At 41.9% G+C, this 23,109-nt stretch overlaps 1 long non-coding RNA gene across 1 annotated transcript in view; it reads left to right on the top strand.

Moving 5' to 3' along the window:
* Positions 1-23,109, top strand: part of LOC309361949 — a 393,142-nt gene that overhangs the window by 282,387 nt on the left and 87,646 nt on the right. Inside the window, exon 2 of the long non-coding RNA XR_014164708.1 lies at positions 18,083-18,236. This is a non-coding gene — a long non-coding RNA (uncharacterized lncRNA). The remainder of the gene's footprint in view (positions 1-18,082; positions 18,237-23,109) is intronic.

The raw sequence follows: 23,109 nt of genomic DNA, 5'->3' as shown, positions 1-23,109 counted from the left end.
AACAGGCATCAAGAGTACTTCCGTTTTTTCTTGGAAGAGAAGGACTTGGTGTACTGTGCAGATATTGCACAGCTTCTGCTCAAGCTTGGAGTGCCACAGTACGAACCCAAAGATTGGAGACTGTTCATTGACAGCAGCAAGCGATCACTGAAATGTGTTCTGCTACACAACGGCAACCAGTTGGCCTCTATACCCCTGGCTCACTCGAGTACACTGAAGGAGAACTATGAAGCGGTGAAGTATGTGCTGGAGAAAATTGGTTATGATCAGCATAAGTGGTTTATTTGTGTTGACCTGAAGATGGTGAACTTTTTGTTGGTACCCATGTTTTCTGTGCATGTGGGATAGTAGGGACTGTGCTCAGCATTACACAAAGAAGGACTGGCCTGTGCGGGAGGAATTGGTGCCTTGCAAAGAAAGGAATGTCATCAACGACCCTCTGGTGGACAGAGACAGAATACTCTTCCCACCGCTGCACATCAAGCTCGGCTTAATCAAGTAGTTCACCAAGGCTCTGGACAAGGATGGTGACTGTTTCACTTACTTGTGCCAGGCTTTTCCAGGATTGACCATGGAGAAGTTGAAAGCTGGCATCTTTGACGCTCCTCAGATCCGTCAGCTCATCAGAGATCCAGAGTTCAGAAAATCAATGAACGAAGTGGAACTGGAAGCGTGGAAGGCATTTGTTCTGGCAGTGAAGAACTTTCTTGGCAACAATAAGGCCAGAAACTACGCATAACTTGTCAACAACATGCTGACTGCTTTCAGAAACCTGGGCTGCAACATGAGCGTCAAGATGCACTACCTATTTTCACATATGGACCGGTTTCCTGAGAACCTGGGTTCAATGAGTGACGAGCAGGGGGAGAGATTCCATCAGGACATGAAAGAGATGGAGACCAGGTATCAGGGTCGCTGGGATGCAGTCATGATGGCTGACTACTGTTGGACTCTGAAGAGAGACTCCCTGCCGCTGAGCATTCCAGGAGTTCCAAGAAACGGAAGTTCAAGCCCTGAAGTTTGAAAAATGGTGAAGCAACATGCAATTTACGTGTACTTACCTTTATCAATGCCCACCATTCAGTTTACAGAAAACCTGACCTGATGGAGAGAAACGGATGCCATTTCCTGATTCAGCAGTGCAAAAATACCCTAAATCAGTTGTAGAAATCTAGACAACATTAAAAAAGTAAAAAATTGTTGCCCAGTGTAAATCATACAGTCTTCAATACTTTGCCAAAACAAAACAAAAGAAAATCAACACACCATGAGGCAAATACATATTATTCACTGTACCTTGGAGAGCTCCTCTCCCTCATTTACTGGTGCTCTCCCTTCTCTCTTTGTACTGAGGTAGCTCATCAGAAGAGGAAGGTGCTTGTCTGCTATCCACTATACAAGGAGTAGCTAACGTGGTTCCCTTGAGGAACTGTTGGAAAATACCTCCCATTACACTTGACCATTGGCCATGGTGGCTGGGGCAGATGGGAACGATAGTCCAACAACATCTTGAGATCACTGGTTTGGCTGTTCTTGTTCCACAATGAAGCACTACATAGGGCATCCTCCATCAACCTCATGCCCTCTGGATGCTTTTGGGCTGCAATGCTCACAGCCCCACCCAGCAAGGCCAATGGTGAGGAATGATGGGAGCTGTAGTCTTTCAACATCTGAAAGCTGCCAGGTCAGGGAGGGCTGAACTAGGCTGGAGTTCTAGTTGCAGGAACTGCCACCATCTACTGTCATGTGCTTGTCAGGTGGCACAAAAGGCCAATGGTGTTTTGTCTGTCCCAATAAAACAGCCTCAGACTGGCTTGAGTCCCTTTGATTTATGAGAAGAGACCAAGCTACTACCCATGTGGCTGTACCTCCTTGTTCTGCTGACCTGTTTGAGACCCAGAGGATACACTGTGAATTCAGCTTCCATTGTTAGAGGCTGGTGAAATATGGAGACCATTTTAAATCACCACATGCCGACCTGAATGGAATGCCCGCATGTCAAGAAGTTGGCCGTGTCTGCTTATAAATGTGTTGGCAGTGCAGTGAGTGCTACTTATGTTGTTTCGAAGGAGAGTAATTTCCCAAGAGAGTTATTCTTTTTCCCTCTCTCTCCCTATGCTGGTATGAAATAATGAAGCATAGCATATAAAGGTACTAGCTACGGAAATCTGTCTCCCGTGCAAGCAATGCACAGCAACCCACTTCCACTGCGGGTGCTGCCGTACATGTATACAGCTCTGTAAACATTCTGCATGGCAGGACAAGAAACAGCACCACTAGGGGAATCCAGTACATTATTGATGACAAGCTTCCCAATATGTTTTTGTTTCCTCTGTCAACAGAGAAACAAATTACATCTGATTTCCTAGAAGGTGGCCCTGCTGATATGAAGAAAGAGGCATGGTACTTTATTTTAACTTATGATATGATATGAAATCTACTAGGGGCTGAAATCTAGAATCCCTAGACACAGATAGACATGGTTCCCTCTACCTGCAATTGCTGGAGCCTTGCAATTATTTCAACAAATACATATGAAAGGTGAAGGCAAATGGTTTGGTCCCATTAGAGAAAATCCGAAACACGTTAGTGCAATACCTTCATAAGGTCAGACAGTAAAGGTTGCTTCCAATGCAAGACCTACTAAGAGGTCCCTTGAAATTAGTGAACATGAATCTCTTTGGTCCATTGACTTCAGTGAGTCTACTCTGAGTAGTTGGATGCAACCTGCAGTGAGTTTTACAAAGCTCTTCATGAGGTTATATGTTTGTTTTTCTTTAAAAAAAGGCAAGGTGGATGAAGAGAGAGAAAAGGCTCTTGCTCAAGCCACCCATATCTGCATCTTGTAAGAGTCTTAAAACTGAGTCTGAGAGGTAGCAGGTATTCACATGAGACCCTTTAAGCATGCAGTCTAGGCTAATTTATTCATTAAGTTAATTCTTTCGTCCTTTTCACCATGCTAGTTCTTGGGTTAGAATGAAGGGCTGAGCTAAAACAGCCTTTGACAACCTCATGTTCTCCAGGTGTTTTGGCTGGGAGTTGTAGTCCAGAAAACCTGGATGTCATCAGGTTGATGAAGTCTGGGTTAGAATATGAGAATGATCATGGGGCTGTTTACCTGAACTGACCCCTAGTATATTCTGATGACTTTGTGTAGGATTCCAACCTCAATTGACCTTCACTGCTCCTTTCCAGTGAAATACATCTCCAGAAATGTCCACATTTTGTCCTGTTAAGTTGCTTCTTGGTGAGGTACCACCCTTCGAGGATTTGTGTTATCAAAGTCAATGATTCCTCTTGTTCCCTCCTCCTGCCTTCCTTCCACACTCACATACAGCAGGACATTGTCAAACACCAAATCCAAATTTGAATAACTGGAAAGCCAGGACTCATTTTCTCCAGTAAACTCTGTCAAACTCTGGCACAAAGCCCAGAATGAGTTTTAAGTAAAGTTATCCCCTTTTCCCACCAAGGCCTAATAGGTGAGAGAACTCTACAGAGCTTGTGCAAAAGTAATTTCCCTATCAGCTGTCAATAGTTCTCTAGTCTGGCTACCACTGAAGGCTTAACTGTTTCTGTAATTTAAAAAATATATATAGCATAGCATAAGGTCTGGGCATAGGTGAGTTTCCATTTCATTCTTCCATTGTAAGTGGCTTTTGGCTTTGATTGGTGGGTTCTCAGAAGATTGTTGAATAGACTGCTACTAAATAGTTATACAGTGTGTTAAAAATGGGAAGGAACTTGGTGGTTGCAATTGCAGCATCTAGAATTTCATTACCAAGCAAGCAAAATTCAGAAAGTTTATTACAATAAAATTGATGGAGGAGGACAGATTAGTGGGAGGGAAGGAAGGATATGATGCCTTGCCTTATCTTATAGCAATACAGGAACAAAAAACAGATGAGGGGGTGACCAAATGTAAGGGGGGGAGACAAAGGCACAGGAACCCAAGGGAAATTACAATAAAAATGATTATTGAAGCACAAAGTATGGAATACATAATTTAAAACTGGGGGAAACTGGGGCTGCTCTGAATTACACTGAGTGGTTGCAGAGCCCAGGGGACCCCAGAGGTCAGCTCCCACCATTTCATCCCTAGAGTCAGCATGGCAGGGGGCTGCCAAGGAGGAGGCAGAACCAGCCTCCAAGGAGTGTTCCTCAGCAGTTTCTGCCACCACAGCAAAGGCAAGAGCAGTGGGCGATGTATTCCTTTGGGGGCCATTTGCTGACTCTGGGGATTCTGTCACTCAGGATGGTCACCTCACCTTGCCTCATGGGGGGGGGGCTGACACTGTATCTTTCCACTCTACATTAAGCATTTCTACAGTATTCTGCTGTCATCCCAGCCCCTGAGCATTAAAACTGAAATAATGTCTTCCCCAGGACTTTTAATTGGGGCATGGGAACCTGGAGAGGCTGGCTACAACCAAGCTCCCTACCAGTCAGGTAAGCTTTTCTTCCCTCCCCAACTTATTTCTGATGTAGATTTTCATTCATTCCATTTTTCCTGATGTAGATCTTCACTCACTCCTTTTCTCTCATGGGGAGAGCACAATTTTGTAGCTCACCTCAGATGCCAAAGTATCTTGCGCCAGCCCTATCCCCAGCCACCTTTACAAAAAAAAGGTAAGATCAGATCTTGAAGTGTTCCAGCATTTTCTTGGCCATTTTTGCTGTGCTTCCCATTCCTCCACTGTTTTGATTTTGTTTTAATGACTGGAGCTTATATTGTATTGTATTGTGTTTCATAGGAACACTGCTAAGATAATTCATCACACAAGTGAAAATAGCATATACATTCTCTAATTACGTATTTTTTGTTTCTTTGTTTATTCTTAAGAGGACAAAAAAAAGTAGTCAGGCCAAGATGATGTCCTTATTTTGTGCAATGTTATGTTCATTTATTTCTCCCTGGTATCAAAGTAATGCATTTGAACAGAGAAGGGAAAGCGTTTCAGAATACTGGTCTGGAGAGGTAGAAAAAAAATTACAATGTACTGAAGTCAAATCCAGGAATGGCCACAGAAGGCATACCAGCTGAAGCTGGAAAAAGACATTCCTTGCCACTGGTGCCAAATGGGCCTCCAGTGAGAATACTGAATTGAGCAGCACCTTCAAATATCAGATTTGTCGCATGCAGCACTGATTCCATTCTGCTGCAGTTCATGTTCTACGGCAAATTTCACTTATTTATCTTTCTGTCTGCTGCAGCAAAATTATGCAATTTATGTAAAATACATAACTAATTATTTAAATTATCTTATGATATCCCACCCCATTCATTTTGATGCAAAGGTACAGTAATGCAATGCAAATTTGGGGGGGAGGGGTAATCAATTTTTCATTGCTTTTTGGCTGAAAGCAATGACAACAGCAACAAGAGTGAATACTGATTGGAGTGATTTCCATTTTGGACATGGGATGAATAAATTGACGATGGCCATTTCTGCTCTAATTTCCATCAGAGTTCTCCAACATCCCTATTCTACAAGCTACAAACTAATACAAGAAGCCTCCAGATGTAATTTGACTCCCAATAATAGTTGACGTATCAGCCCCAGGCAGCATGGCCTAAGGACATGGGTGGTTGGAGTTGCAGTCCAGCAATTTTCAGAGAGCCACTGGTTCCAGACCCCATCATTAGAGACTTTGTGCCCTTGTTTTAGTTGAAATGCATGCACATGTGAACCATATCTTAATTTTCCTCCATAAAATGACCAGAGATCGAGAGGTCATGAAAAACTAGGGTGGAAACTACACACATATAAAAAAACACTGTGAAAATGCTTTTTAAAAAAATGATTTGAAAAATACATTGAATTTTGCATAGCTCAGTTTCGTCATCTAGTGTAATATTTGTGCATTGCACTTTACAACACATTTAAAATGCTTTATTTGCAGATGTATATCTGAGTCTTAGGCTATTGAAAGAATATGAAGTACAGTGGTACCTCTGTTTATGAACTTAATCTGTAACGGATGTCTGTTATTAAACCGAAACCATTCTTAAACTGAGGTACGCTTTCCCTAATGAGGCCTTCCACCGTTCAGATTCTGTTCTTAGACCGAGGTAAAGTTTGCATACCAGGACACTACTCCTGGTTTTGCAGAGTTTGTAAACTGAATAGTTCGTAAACAGGGCTGTTCTTAAACCGAGGTGCCACTGTAGTTTAAATATGTCTTATTTGATTTCAAGTTGCCATTGTTTGTATACTGAAGATCTGTTCCTTTAACAGGGATGGCAGAAATCAAGAAGGGAAGTTTCTCCTGTCACTGCATTTCTAAACCAGGGAATTGTTTCCCTATTGATTTCTGCTTGTTGTAAAACTGTTGAATGAAAGAGAGAGAGAGAGAGAGCGCACATACGATTTGATTTGGGCATTCAAATCAAAACACAGCATTTACAAGTATATTCACAACTGGTTATGTGTGCGTTGTGGAGAGAGTGGTAACACAAAAAGCTGATTCACTGCATCAACTTCTGCTAGATCCAATTATTTGGGTTTGGAAAACAGTCCTTTAATTTTCACTTTGCGATTATACGGCTGAATAATTCTTGTAAATTATCTTTAAAACCATTTTTATTACAAAATATTTGCATGTTAAATGTAATTGTTTCCTTTTAAGTGAAGTTAAAATTAGGCGCTTAACTGTTTCAGGAGTGATATATGGAGCTGAGCTCCACTGCCATGCGTTCCAGGATTCTGCTCCATGAATAAAACCATCAAAGTAAAGCTACCAATAACACTTCATCTTGACATTAAGTTCTGTACAACAAATAAATCTCCAGAATCTCAACAGACCCAGCGACTTCATTAACAGTTATGCTGCAGCAGGGGAATGAAAGAAAATCAATTCACAGATGCCAGCATTTTAGGTTTTACTCTGGTGAGGACCGCTTTCTTGACCACCCAAGAAGAGAAAGTTAAACAACAACAACAACAACATTAAGTCTTTTAGATTAATGGTAGGTACTCATCTGCAACACATTGGGAAGAATGGCATTAACACACCTTTCTGGTAATTTACCTCTTTAGTGCAAATGGCAGGCATTTTTTTCCTGTTCCATCGAGTGGGTGGTGGAAGGTGGAAGGATATGTTCTTGAAAATTAATGCATTTTAAAAAGTGACAATGGACATCTTGCTATGTTGGCAATGCGCTCCCTGTCGTTGAAAATGGTTCTATTTCAATTTTCTATTCTGATTAATTAACAATGGATTGAAGGCAGTGAATAATTAGTGAATCGATGTCATTCATGGATCTTTCCCCTATCCTCAGCTGAAGTATGATCTCAATACCCCGCGGTTAGATCAGGGCTCCACAAAACCTCATATCGTTATGTTGTTTCTGAACTTCTTTTGTGACACTAAGATGGTTAAATGGTTATATTTACAGAATATAGCAATGGAAGATCTGTAAAGCTCTTTAACCAACTTATTACAATACAGGCTGATGTGTTTGAATAAAGATCTAGGAGGGGAGAACCCCTTCAATCCACTGGTCATGTTATGAGCTGCACTCTATGGGCTCCCAGACAAAGATGTGGGGTGGGATTCTCACACCCACAGGCCTCACAGTTCAGCATTCAGCAAAGTGCCCACACCAGGCCTAAAGACACTACCAAAAAAACACAACCCTATCAGATCAGGTCAAGGGTGACCTAATAATGCATTTAAGCTAATCATGCCTCAGGGTGCCAGTCCATTAGGTTTTTAACTTCCTTTCCCTGCCTACACTAAATGCCAAACAAATCAAATAATTAACACAATAGGAATAGGAAATCAAGCAAATCAAGGTGGGAGGCCCACTGTGTGGAGTAGGCAAAAAAGATGAGGCCCAAAAGTCAAGAAGGGGCTCCTCCAAAATTCCCATACATCCCCCACAAAAGGCAATTAGCAAAGCCATATAGTATAGCAGGGGAGGGAGGGCACCACAGAGGACAGGCACGAGGCATTAGGGGTGGGACAAGCTTAAATAGTCAGCTACATGCCCCTTCCCACTGTGCTCCAAAGGCCATGTGATTCTCAACACCCTTCTCTTGAAAAGACTATCTCAAGTCTTTTCCCTGATGTGAAGGGGTGTGCAGAAAATTGCTGTAGATTGGGAGACATTCCAAATAGCATTTCTTTGCCAATATTTTTTTTGCTGCATTGACATCAGTACCTAGATTTTGCTTGGTTCCCACCTTCGTTCTTCATTTCTTTTCCATTTTTGCATCATGTTTCTTAGTTTGCCTGCCTTTGTTTTAAATCACTCTGAGAACATTAAGTCCCACATGGAGTATGCACACCGAATACAAATGATAAAGTAGGTTCCTAGCCCACAGAAACCACAATCAATCAGTTACCCTTTAAATGTGACCACCCTTAATAATTTAAACACAATCCCACTCTTCATCTCCTAATGTATTCAGTGAATTTGCAAAAATAAAAGAAACCACATAAAATTAAGGTAGGGGTGTTTGGGGGGGGAGGGAGAGGAGTCTGTTCCATTATTGATTTTGTAAACAGTTTTCAATATTTTATTAGCGCTCTCTATATATTTAAGTGCTATTGAGTTGAATGGGGCTTACTCCAGGTCCCAGATAGCGGAATATAAGACTGCAGCACTACAGAACCTTTCGTTCACTCATTTCTGCATTCAGCAACTACCATGACAACATATTTTTAAAAAGCTGATAATCTGCACAAGTGGTAGAGGAAGAGTCTTAATGCTGAATATATTGCTGAATTTCACAGGCTGCACCACAGTACTTAACTGTTGGTTTTCCCGAGTGCTGGATTTAGTCTATTAAAAGCCAGAGAGTTACTTGTGAAGAAAATAAATTGCTTGAGATTAGCAGAAAAATAGCAATAATAAGAGTTAATGCAAAACAAAATGCCTTATTCTTAACTGATGCTGTCTAAAAGTGTGGGGTGGAGGTGTGTGAGTGTGTATGAGAGACATCTTTGTACAGAATTTCCCTGAAGTTTTTATTGTGCCTGCAAGTGGAAAGAGGGCTGTTCTTGGTTTTACAGAGTACATGCCACAGAAATAGAATGCTTTGTGTCCTATTTCATAGACAGCTGCCCTCTATTTGAGGTACCCCATGTCTAGTCCAAGTCCAGTTTAAAGTACCATAAGAAGTGGGAGCTGCATTAGCAGCAAGCACTTGAGCAACAGACTGACCAGGCACACTTCTCATCTGGTTGGATTCTTCCCCAACCATGGTCAGAAGTCGTACTCATTCTTTTTATGCCTCTGAATGCCAGTTGCTGGGAATCCCAAGTGGGGAAAGGATAGATACATGGGAAATTCAGTTCAGTTAGTATTTAAAGATGAGCCTACCTAATTCACACTTTATGAAACAATATGGAAACAACACTTCATAACTGACACGTTGCCACTCTGGGCGGCTTCCAACCAAATATTAAAATACAGTTATGCATCAATCATTAAAAGCTTCCCTAAAGAGGGCTGCCTTCAGATGTCTTCTAAAAGTCTGGTAGTTGACATCTGGTGGGAGGGTGTTCCATAGGGCGGGTGCCACTACCAAGAAGGCCCTCTGCCTGGTTCCCTGTAACTTGGCTTCTCACAATGAGGGAACTGCCAGAAGGCCCTTGGCACTGGACCTCAGTGTCTGGGTGGAACAATGGGGGTGGAGACGCTGTGTAGTTCTCCAACCAAGTAATGTGTACCAAAAGAAAAAGAAAAAAGTATACAGTGTGCATAGAAATGCATACTATATTAATGAACAGACAGAAAACCCATTATGTTAGGGGGAAATGTTTTCAAAGGAAATCTGTACATTAGGCAAAAGTGCATACAAAAAATGTGCATATTAGGAGAAATTTGCACAAACATGCTGATGAATTTTCATGGGAAGGAGGAGGAGGAGATCACAAACAGATTCAGAACTTGAGAGATGGAGAACCAAACTGTGCTTTGTTCAACTCTGATGATGCCTTTTTTGTTGCAAGGACAGACAATAGCAAAGGATGTGAAAGTGTGTGTAGAAATTAGCCTTCTGAATAAAGGTAATTTGTCTCTCTAGCTCTACACACATTTGCCTCTGGCCCCACCCCCTGTTGGCATGTGGTCCTTGATAGCTCGTTCCCAGAAGTAAACTTTCCCACCTCTGCTCTAAGACAGCCTGCTGTCCTCAGGTATGGTGGATGATACTGTCCCATCGCCAGCGCTGCAAAAATAAACAAATAAATAACTCCATAGGTTATTGAAAGTCTGGTTTCTCCAGAGCTGCTTCGGTATATCTCCAGAGTGGGCATGTGAAGTTGCTTGGATATTCCAAATGCATATGCAACTCCCCATCCTCATCCTGCAAAAAAAAAGAAAAAAAAGAGGGGATTGCCAATCCTTGTGGAAAAGCAGTGACTCGCTCACACAAACCTGGCAAATAATTAAGATGTTTGAGAATTCCATACAAAAGTCTTGCTATGATTCAATATCATTGTAGCCTGAAAAATTAATAGCTTCAGTCCTGTGGTAACGTGGAACAGAAAGGTGATGTATCACTGTCACAGGAAGGAATTAGTTTCTAGATCATTGGTACTGCTGTAAGAATATTACCACTTGAGCCATAATATTTAAGCTGGGTGGTTAAAAAGGCTACTTGGATGTGTGTGTGTGTGTGTGTGTGTGTGTGTGTGTGTGTGTGTGAGAGAGAGAGAGAGAGAGAGAGAGAGTGTTTGGGGGAGGGGCAGACTCTCTAGATTTAACAAAGAGCTAGAATTTGAGCAAACTCATAAATTCATGAAGCTAAGAGAAAATGCCTTGGACTCCAGTGCTACACTGCTGGAACCCCTCTTGAGAAGACCACGCTTTAAGATCTGGGCTCCCTCCATCTAAATTCAGGCAGAAATATGTGAATAAATCATATTTCTTCAAGCTACTCCAGTCTTTGCTGTGTCTAGATGATCGGAGGAACACAAGTTCTGGGTGAGCTCATGGAACCCCCCTGGAATCTTGCTGCAGCTCAGCAGAGATTGTGGAGTGACAGAGAACCTTTGTAACTGTGTATACACACACATGGCTGTCATTACACAGCCCTGACTAGAGGATTTGTCATGCTGTATCACAATCTTGAATTTGCATGAAGTCAGAGAAACTCCAGCTGCCTATTTTCAGAGGTGGTTTTAGGGTAGTATGGCTGGTGTGGTCACAATGAGTGCTGTGCTGCAGGGGGTGCCACATCAATGCTGTAGAATGGTGTATGAGAGGCACTTCCCCCCCCCCTCAAATTTTAGTGCCACACAAGGCACCGTTGAGATCAAAGTCTGCCACTGCTATTTTTCCTTCCCTTTTTGGGGGTACTTTTGCAAATCCTGGTGTTTTTCCGAGCTGGAAGATACTTCCCCTTTGTGATACACAAGCAACCTAATATAATGCATGTCTCTTTGTTATTTTCACTAACAGAAGCATTTTATAGCAAAATTTAATATACACATATTTATACATGTTATTTGTTTGCATAGCTGTCAACATTTCCCTTTTTTAAAGGGAAATTCCCTTATTCCGAATAGGTTTCCTCGCATGAAAAGGGAAAAATTGACAGCTATATTTGTTTGGAGGACTGCATTACAATATTTGGAGAAGTGCAGATTTCAAAGAAAAGCTGTCTTTCAGTTTACATATTGTTGTGGGATGTTCACATTAAAATGCAAACTGAACCAAATTAGTTCCCTATACATGATACACCTATATCATATTATTCCATCATTTTGACATCACTAGTAGAGTCCTTAGCTATTTGGTCTCACTCCAGAGCTTGTCTTTTACCACCCCATAATTCTGAACAAATCTCTTGCGAGTTACAGTTGAAATATTAAATCTGTGCTTCATTGTAATGGGTTTTTGAATTGCATTGACCTATTTTCAAGTCTTTTTTTTCCAAAGATGATTGTTCTGCCACAGCACTTTTTTTTTGGTAATTATGCTCACTGGAAATTTAGGGCTTTTTCTTCTTTCTTTCACCCTTTTGGAAAGGCATCTAGAAATACTGACTCATTAACTAATAATTCCATGGTGTGTCCCCCCCCTTGCACTTAATAGGAATCACCCATGTAGATAGACATGCATATTCAACCGAGCCTTTTTATTTAAAAATGGCAGTTAATTTCTTACCATGAACTTGATTAACTGTGAATTATTAGCTCTGTTAAATTAATAGCTTAAATTCTTAAGGTATTTTCAGTAATTTGGAGAAAAGAAGCTCAGCATGTTGCCATAATCTGAAACCTAAATGGTTTGCCATGACAATAAAGCATTATATACAGACAGCTTGCTTTTTGCTTTTTTGCTTTATAAAAAGAGCAAATAATTATTCTTTAGTCTGCATTAGCATTAACACAAGAGATATATTACAAGGCATTATTCGGTGGCATGAGCATATTCAGCATCCAGTAATTCCATGATATAAGAAGAAAGGAATGATTTATCAAAATCCACTGGGTGATCAATTCATAACAACAAAATAGATGTCTTTGTTTGCCTCGTTGCAGCTGTACTAAATCATCAGGAAAAGCAAGGAACACCAGAGCAGTGTAAAATATGACGCTCGGGAGATGTTGCTTTATGGAAACCCCGGTAGCACAGGTCATTAAAAAAAAGAAAAAGAGAGCCACATCTTTTGAATAAATGAGGCCATATGCTTCTACTCTTTGGCCACTTCAGTTTTAAATGCAGTTGGGTGGTGCTTCAGACACGACACCATTATGGATTGCAGTGAGTGTCCAAAAATATTAGCAGTTTCAATGGAAGGTTGACATTCTTGCATACATCAGGTGAAAAATCACCCAGAAATAGGTCAATGGAGATGAAGGACCATCCGTTGGTCATTGTCAACATTCATCAGCCCAACTCCATACTTTTGAATAATCATTGTAGCACACATATGCCTGGCATACTTATATATTTGCAGGCTTTTTAATGTTCAAGCTGGGGGAGGTAGGTGTTGGGTGTATTGCTGCTTTTATTGTGAATATCTTGTCTTCTTTTCTATTTCATTGGCTTTCCACACTCCAAAACTTTATTGTTTTCATTCAAGCCCTTTTGGGATTCTTGAAATATCAAGAATGAATGAATGAACTGGCAATAAGAATGAAAACAATAATTAAAGTAATGTGAATATGAGAGATATAGTTTTCTCTGAATACTGCTGCTGTGTGATCTTATGTTACAGGAAGGCCTGTTAAAAAGTCTTGCTCTAAACACAATTACAGAGTTGCACTGAAACAGCGAATAACAAACTTTGTATCTAGCCTAAATGACATACTGCCAGGAATGTTTAATTTTAATGACATCACCTTGGTGGAATATCTACATTATGACGGTCACTCAGTGAGAGCACTGACCACTTTTAGGGATCAGAACCTGGCCAAGTTTATTTTTAGGTCAAGACCTGCCTTCTTAAAAGCACGGATAACAATACTTAGGCTCTTTGAAAATAAGGCTCCTTTGAGCCCCCTTTTGAAAACTAAGCAGGCAAATCTTAGAAAGGGGAAACAACTCTCAAAATTCTGGCCTGACAAACAGAACCCGCAATGCCTTGTGAACAAAGGTGAGGATTTCTTTACTATGGAAGAAAATATCCTAATTGACCAATTCTGGATGTTCCCACCATTAATACAAACTAACATCTTGGGAAGACTAGACAAGCTAAGAGATAAGCTGGCCGAGAGAGCTCCAGGCAATGAGGTTATTAAGGGGGACCAAAAAAAGACCACAACACGTAACCTTCAGATTAAAGCGGAGATTAACTTTCCACCAAGAGAGAATGTGCCACCCTTCAAGGAGAGCACTCCATCACACCCCCCCCCCCCGAAGGAGAAATATCCCTAAGGTGACCCCACCAGACGTATGGGACAAAATGAGATACCTAGATGAAACAGAACTGGGCCAAAATCAGGCCGCAACAGAATATCCACAGAAGGAATTTATGCATAATAAAGATCCGGTGTTCACAAACGTGAGCACTTTGCATCCACCTATTGAAATCATAGAGCGGCTGGATAGCCCGCCATACAAAGACGATAGGCGACCAATACATAGAGCGACAAACCCTAAAAGTACGTTAGCTAATAATTGACAAAGACTCAACTGTGATAAAGCCAATCTTAAATTTTTATCATGGTACATTGCTGGTTGGCTCAACAAGGCGACTGACCAATCATTTGTCAATTTTATTCAAGATCATGATATAGTCTTCCTGCAAGAGACATGGCTAACAGGGGACTTAGATGTAAATGGTTTTGCCTCATTTTCGCTCGCAGGTTCACCAAGCAACAAAGGGGGATGAGTTAAGGGAGGGCCACAAAGTTGAGAGCATCTTTCGTCGAGCTGGAGCCTCTGAGCAGTGTGGCCATGGCATTATTAATGAAATGCAGATATTGCACACTTCTATTGATTAATATATATGCCCCTCCCCAAAGAGGCAAGCAGCTTATCAAAAATATCTGGCATAGGCTAGAATCATATGTCGATGAGCTAATGAATCAAACTCCTGCAGCGGCAGTGCTGCTGGCTGGGGATTTAAATGCCAGAATTGGCCAATCAGACGAAGCTTTATATGCTCATTTCCATGACGTACCTCCCATTTCTGAAGAAGCCCATTCTATTCCCCCAAGGCTCTCAAAAGACAAGGGCTGCAACTACGCAGGCCTATGCCTTCTACGTTTTTACAACAATCTGGATCTGACTGTATTAAATGGTCGTGTCGACAGAGAACCCAGTGGGGATTTTACATTTATATCCAACATGGAAGCCTCCACTATCGATTACGTCCTGGTGTCATCTAACCTTTTGAGCAGAGCACGGGAATGTAAAGTGGTGGAGAGGGTTGACAGCGACCATCTACCGCTCTGTTTAATACTGGATGTAAGAAAAGATTTACTTTGCTCTGATAAACTTGTAGCCCCATGTTTCGAAAACATGGAGCTAAGATACTCACGTATCAAATGGTCCAGCAAATTGAGTGATGAAATATCGGAAAGACTTCACTCAGATACTTTTCTTGCTAGAAAGGAGAACCTCGTTAATTCCCCAACTCCTGAGGCTAGATTAGACATGTTCTGGGAACTGATTTCGTCCCTACAACCTTATCTGACCAACAAAAAAACGCCACGGCAATCTCTACACTCTAATAAATCCAAACCTTGGTTCAACCAAGAATGCATGGCTATGAAACGCCTCCTGCTGGATAAGTACAGGAACTATAGAGCAGCGAACTTACCTTCGCTTCCATTAGACTGGTTTGAGTTAAAACACAGTTATAAAGCTTTGATTAACAAGAAAAAGCTCCAGGCACAAAGGGAGGAATGGCAGTGCCTAGTGGAGGCCTCCCGAAGGAAAGATTCTGCCACGTTTTGGAAAACAATTGCAAAAAGCTGGAGAGACTCCCCAATTGAAATCAAATACTCTATACCCGCTGGAGCATGGGAGGACTACTTCCTCTCATTATATTCATCAAATCAACTGGTCCCAGCTCTGCTTCCTGCTTCAAGTGAATTTGGCCCCCTGTGACCACAGAAGAAATTACTGGCCTTATTCAATCTCTTAAATCAGGGAAAGCCCCGGGTGCTGATAATATCCCACCAGAAATTCTTAAGGCAAATGTTGAATGGTGGGCCCCTGTGCTAGCCGCCTTGTTCACTAGTATAAATCAAGCGGCTATTATCCCCAAGGACTGGGGTTTAGCCATCATCATTCCAATATTCAAGAAAGGAAACAGAACTGAGCCAGCTAACTATAGACCAATCAGTCTATTAAGTATTATTAGTAAACTGTACGCTGCTCATTTATGTGATAAATTAGTGGAGTGGATGGAAAGAGAGCATATTCTATCAGAAGCTCAAGCTGGCTTTAGAGCAAAGCGTTCATCTATAGACCAGGCCCTTATCCTTCAACACCTAGCAGATAAATACTCTAGAAAAGGGGGGTCTTTATATGCAGCTTTTGTCGATTTTAAATCAGCTTTTGATCTAATACCAAGGGATAGACTCTGGGAAAAGCTTGGCGCTACAAACATAGATAAATGCTTATTATGCCTTATTCGTGGTCTATATGAAAACACCAGGGTGAGGGTAAGATGCGATCGGTCAGGCCATCTAACTAAAGAAATTCAAACGCACTATGGGGTTAAACAAGGATGTGTCCTCACGCCAACGCTATTTAATTTTTACATCAACTCTCTAGCAGTTAATATGGCGAAAGAAAATGCCCACCCTCCCAAACTGGCAGGTTTGCCCTCCCGGTGCTTCTGTATGCAGACGACGCAGTCCTACTCTCATTTTCCTGCGTTGGCCTGAGGAAGCTTTTGAGATCACTTGCTGACTATTGTCAAGAGGAACAACTATCAATAAATTACAGCAAATCTAAAATTATGGTGTTTTCAAAAAAGAGAAGGAAACACAAATGGAGAATAAACGGTCAACCTATTGACCAGGTAGCAACTTTCAAATACCTGGGAATAACTTTTCAGGAAAGGGTCTCATGGCACCAATAGATGAAAAACGCCATTGCCAACGCAGGAAGGGCCAGTAAAGCCCTTACAAGATTTTTTCACGGGAAAGGGGGTAAATACGTTCTGGCAGCCTCCCAGGTTTTTGCTGCAAAAATACTCCCACAACTCACTTATGGATCCCAGGTTTGCAGTTTTAAAAATTTTGTGCCTATGGAGGCATTTCAAACAAAATTCTATCGGTGTCTATTGGGGATCCCCCCCCCTGTGTATCTAATATAGCTGTCCACTTAGAAGTTGGACAACCACCCGTTAACGCGCGGTTGTGGATTCTAAAGATACACTATTGGTTAAAACTTATTTTTCCCCCGGCCGGTTTGGCTCCTTTAACACTCTTAGACACCTTTCATTCTACCTGGAAAGCTTCCCTGTTTGAAAAGATAAGAAGCTTGGGATTCTCCCCACAGATCTTGATAGCGGCAGGATATGAGAGAGCCAAAAGTCAAGTGCTTCAATGCATTAGGGACATAGAGTTGCAATGTCATATGGGCAAAATGGATAAACATGCCACAATCAGAGACTTTGGGAGAGGGTTTTCACCCGCAAATTATCTGGCTGATTTACAAATACCTAAGTACAGACACTCCTTTACCCTGGCCAGATTCAACGTTCTGCCCTCTGCCCTGCTGCTAGGCAGATATGAGGGCAAACCATATGAGTCACGTGTTTGCCCATGTGGCTCATCGGAAGTGGAAACAAGTCTGCATGTATTGCTGCACTGTAGTTACTACGAGGATCTACGCCTGACCTTTATTGCCCCAGTTCTACAAAAGCTTAAAAATGAACCAGAACTCCAACGTATGAGAGCCTTGGTAGAAGATAAGGTTCCTGAAATTACGATCAATGTTGCCAAATTCTGTGTAGCCGCTATTAGGCGTAGGAAACAAGAGTTTCCAATGTTAATATGCAGGCGAAGGCAAATACTTAATTTTATTTATGCTGTCTAATTTTAAATTGCTGTTATGGCCTAATCTGTATTGAAATTGTCCTTTGTTTTTCCGGTGTTATGCTTCGCTGACTAGCTGTACGAGTTAATCTGGTCTGTGACCATTTAATAAAATTTGATTTGATTTGATTTGAGTTGCACTTTACAGAGAGAGAGCCCTCTGTTTGTAGGAGTCATTTCTTCAAAAAGCTATCTAGTTCAAGAATGAATATAGGTTGCATTCAGACAGTGCTTTAATGGGATCATCCTTAGAAGGCAGTCCTTGCGACTGGGCTCCTGGACACACCCCTGACTAATTAGGTTTCGTTTCTAGGTCTAAGTTTCATTTCTCTAAATAGGTATCACGGGTCACAGCCAATCAGGAAAGGAGTAGGGGTGGTTAAAGAATTATATAAGGATCAGTGCAAGAGTGCCCTAGGCACTGGATTGGCACCGCTTAACACCTGCCCTCCCACTCTTAGTGCACGTTCTCAGCCTTGCTTTGGACTTTGTGTGAATCACCTGTCTTGGGACAGGGGACGGGTAGGAATTTTTATCCATTTGGAAAATTGGCACTGGCCACTTGGTTTATCGCCTACCCCCTTAGCAATCGTCACAACTTTCCAGGTTTGATGGTTAGGCATTGGCTTAATTTTGTGTGTGGAGGGGAGGTGTGGCCATCACCTGCCCCTCAATGATCAAAAGGTATTCCGTTAAAGGAATCTGGGCCCCCCGCATCTCATCCGAAGTCCGCTTGATGGGCTAGGGCCATGCCGGGTCACAGGAACCTCGCGGTAAGCTTCTGTTGGCCAAAACCCCAATGTTACTGCCCCTATGGGTTTACCTACATAGACTCTGTCAACTGGGGCAATAGTCTGTTATAGTCTTATATCACATTTAATATGCAATCAATAAAGTTGTGACCTTAATGCTACCCATCAACCTTAATTCTGTGTCCATGTGTAGTTATTTCATGGGGGGCTAGCTTGGGGCCTCAAGATGCAATTCCAGTTCCCCAACATGTCCTTACTTGATAATTTCCACACAAAATTTTAAATGACAGGAAATAACTGGATGGCAGAATACCACTCCAAATTTCTTCACATGAAGTTACAAAATGAAACTCCCACTATTTCCTGAGTTAATGGGTATATAAGCATGTGTTTTATGGAAGCAAATAACATGGAAAGAAGCACTAAACTTCCCCTACATTCTACATTTTCAGAAGGGGTTTTTAAGTTTTGTAAAATGTCATATAAAAATGAATGCAGCCCCAGTTGCCTGAGGTCTTTGTGAAAGTTCTCTTTTCCCTCCCTTAGAATGCTACAATGGCAGCATCCCAGGCACTGGGAAGTCTGGGAGAAGTGGTTCTCTAGGTACCATAGTCCCTCAAACTAATTTTCTAAGGCTCCTGGCACCTGGGGTGCTGCCACTGCAGTATTCTAGGTGCCAGGAAGAGGGAATTAAGAGGCACAGGACAGAAACTTCCAGAGAAATCACATTGCAGCCTCACTGCACTTACTGGCCAGTCACAACTGTTGCTGGCTTACTTTTGCAGATGAGAAGGGAAGCAAGAGGGGTTTATGTGTTTCTAGTGGCCTGGGGTGTTTGGCTGTACAGAGTGGAAGTGTTCAGTCTCCCAGACCCTCCAAGTGTCCCTGATATAGAGAAACCATCCCAGTTTCTGATTTGATCCTGGAATGTCCCACTTTTCCTTAGGAAGTCCCTATTTTCATTGGAGAAATGTTGGAGGGTATGGAGTTATCTGACCTGTATAACTCCATACCCTACACAATCCTGTATAAGGAAGTTTTTTAATATTTAATGTTTAATCATGTTTTTTATATATGTTGGAAGCTGCCCAGAGTGGCTGGGACAACCCAGTAACATGTGTGGGGTATAAATAGTAAAATTATCATTATGGAATAGGATGTCCCTATTTTCATTGGAGAAATGTTGGAGGGTATGGACTCCTTCACCATTCTGATAAGATCAACAGGAGTTCTGAATTTAGAGTTGTGACACTTTTGGTTTTGCAAAACTCCTCATTTTGTCAAGCCCAACTTCAAACTGAGCTGAGGGAAATGTGCCCATCACTGACCACCACTGTTTAACATTAAGCACATCAGTGAGCTCCCGTTGCTCGGTCCCTGCTCCTGCCAACCTAGCAGTTCGAAAGCACGTCAAAGTGCAAGTAGATAAATAGGTACCTGCTCTGGTAGGAAGGTAAATGGTGTTTCTGTGCACTGCTCTGGTTCGCCAGAAGCGGCTTTGTCATGCTGGCCACATGACCCAGAAGCTGTACGCCAGTTTCCTCGGCCAATAAAGCAAGATGAGCGCCGCAACCCCAGAGTTGGTCACGACTGGACCTAATGGTCAGGGGTCCCTTTACCTTTACGTTCTAGAGAAGCAGCAGCCTTGAGCCATAAATCAAAGCAGGCAGCCATTCATTTTCAAATCTATTTTGGAATGCTTTTCACATTGAGTACAAAAGTTATTGCCTATTTCTATATGGGAGGGAACATTTGAAAAGATCCAAAGTTTGTAGTGATTCTCTTCAAGATTTGCTATTGACTTCAATGGCCACAGAGCTAGGTCAGTTTGAAGGGATTATGGAAAGCACAACCTTTGGCTACCTGCTGAGCCAAATAGCTCACTGTGATTCTTACAATAACCTCCTGAACTTCCTACAGTGCAGGCAGGGCTTACTAGTTTTTGCCAATCTATGTAAAACTCTCTCTGTGTGTGTGTGTGTGTGCGTGTGTGTGTGCGCACGCACATGCGTGCGCATTTGTGGATGTGTGTGTTTCTAGAATTACTAGCATCTCATCACAGAAGCTTTCCTTTCACAGACTGTATGTATTAAGTGAAGAAATGAGTGGCAAACAGTTATTATCTTAATGAGAGCAAGCCCAAACTGAAATTGAAAAACAAACAATGAATCAGATTTTTAAGCAGATCTGAGTTGTTCTTTCAGTTTAATTAACCAGTTGCCTGAATTTTAGAAGACATTAGAACCAAGACTCAGATTTTGATTCAGTACTTTCTCACCCATTATAGTGGTACCACCCATGTGTGTGTTGACCCTAATTCCTAAACTGTGGAATTTCCTTTTTACAGAGGTGTCCCTGGCACTTTATCTGCATGGCTTTTGTCATATGCTGAACACACTTCAATACCCTGGCCTTTGACACCTGGTGAATAATTGGACCCATCCTATTCTGATTGTGAATTATTTCAAATAATTTTAATATAAGGGGTTGTATTCAGGGGTTGTATTCTACCCAGAGTGGATTCATCGAGATTAATGGACCTGTTATTCATGTCCATAAATTTCAGTGGGTCTACTCTAAGTAATACTAACATTAGCTATAGCCTTGCATTTTTAGAATGTAAAGCCTCCTTGGCACTTTTTCAAATTCAGCTTTTTATATACCACTTAATCACCAAAGGTTCTAATCTAGGTGATGCACATAAAGATTATAAAACACACACACCATACTATAGATAAAATCAATTACAGTTAATCATGAAAACATCCTTCAAATGCCTGAAATAGAAAGAGCTTAGTTGATTAGAGTGTGGTGCTGATAATGCCAAGGTTGCAGGATTGATCCCCATCCAGGGCAGCTGCACTGCAGGGGGTTGAACTTGATGATCCTCAGGGTCCCTTCCACCTCTACAATTCTGTGATTCTAAGTGCCTAAAATGGAGTTCACCATGGATGAGGCCTGGCTAATCCTTGCTGGCCTACAATACTGAATACAACCCATGCATCTGAGACATGGGGGTGGGGGGTCACAGACAGGCTTAACACATCTGACTAGGCAGGGTTATAAGGAATGTCCTCAGTTGTTAATGACTTTGTAAATTATTGCAAGGACCTTGAATCTGCACTGGTAGCATGTAGCAGCCAGTACAAGCTTTCAAGGACCACAGTCATGTGCTGGCAGTAGTACGTCGCCACCAAACATCCAGGCACAACATTTTGCACCAGTTGGAGCTTCTGTTATCATGCAGAAGGGTAGCCTCACATAGAGTACATTGTAGTAAACAAGTCTTGATGTTATGGTGAAGGGTAGGTAATAAAGTAAAGTAAAATAAAATAAGATAAAATCTAAACAATAATAAATACTGGAATTGGGGCAGGACGATGCATATTGTGATGTCACTTCATGCACATATTCAAAGCATGGTGATGTCATGTGTTTTCCCAACTGACACGCATTGACAAGAAGTACTAAATGCTCTTGTTTCTGCAAATAATTTATATTAATAGAATGCATTTTCAGGGGGGAAAGTGTATTTCTTTTCACACCTTACCTTAATATATGCATTTTTGTTCAGACCACATGACTGAAAAGTACATAGTAGAATTTAAAGAAGTGAATATTCATAAGATGGCTGCCTTTTGGGTTGCAGATAATTTTGAAAAGTGTGGATTAGGTAGGTTTGCCTTTAAATGGGAACTGAACTGAGCATACCCCCCCCCAGTTCTGGTAGTCCTTATTCTAATTTCCCACAATGGCATGGGGCTATGGTGTATCAGGGACACTGTGGGATGCTTAAGAGGACAAGGAATAGTTTATACTGAGAAAGACCACTGCCCCCTTCTAGCTCTGTATTGTTCATACTGACTGAAATGTTCTGTGTGCACAATTCCACCACTGCCACCCTTCCATGGGGGAGCAAGCCATTTGTTAACCCCTTCCTTGCGAACTGAAGAAATTCAGGTCAAGCAGGTTTAGCACCTCATTGCTGTTCTTGAGAAGTCTTAGGCACTTTTTTTGTCTTTCCATGGCTATTCAACCCTTTGCTATTCAAGTATCCCCACTTGCTGGGTATTGACTTGCTGAGTGTTCTTCAGGAGCCTGAGCTGTTCATAAACAAGCTTGTGTTTGCTCATTAATTCAGTCCACAAAGCTTTCCCCTCGTCTGGGTTTCTCCTCAGGTCTGAAGGCCCTGCAGTGTAGTTCATTGTTTTGCCTGCTGCCATTCTTGTGTGATCGGCAAGATTAGCTATTTACATTTCTCCTCAAACCTTTCTAAAGCCATTTGTCTGCTTAAAACGGGACCCCATCAAGGAAGCTTAACGACGAAAGGGTTTTCAAATACCTGCTTTTAAAGCAGCCTCTCAAAGTTCTGAAAGGAAATGAGGTTTGATTGCGCGTTGCCTTTTTTTGGGGGGGGATCAGACTTTTTCTTTTCTTTTCTTCCCTTCAGTGTTTGCTGCCTAGAAATCTCTGCTAGTAAGGCTGGAGCCCCCCCCCCCATCCTTCTTTGGGTATTTATTTCACTATTTATAAGGTGTGTTACTGCAGGATGTCTGCCCACAGCTGCTGCTAAAATGTAAACAGAAGAATACAATATTATAAGAGTAAGGTAAAGGGACCCCTGACCATTAGGTCTAGTCATGACTGACTCTGGGGTTGCGGTGCTCATCTCGCTATATTGGCCAAGGGAGCCGGCGTACAGCTTCCAGGTCATGTGGCCAGCAGGACTAAGCTGCTTCTGGTGAACTAGAGCAGCACATGGAAATGCCGTTTACCTTCCCACCGGAGCGGTACCTATTTATCTACTTGCACTTTGACGTGCTTTCAAACTGCTAGGTTGGCAGGAGCTGGGACCGAGCAACGGGAGCTCAGCCCATCGCGGGGATTCGAACTG

The sequence above is a fragment of the Podarcis melisellensis genome (assembly GCF_964234715.1).
Source record: "Podarcis melisellensis genome assembly, chromosome: Z".
Classification (NCBI taxonomy): Eukaryota; Metazoa; Chordata; class Lepidosauria; order Squamata; family Lacertidae; genus Podarcis; species Podarcis melisellensis.
This window is presented reverse-complemented; position numbering and strand designations above follow the sequence as displayed.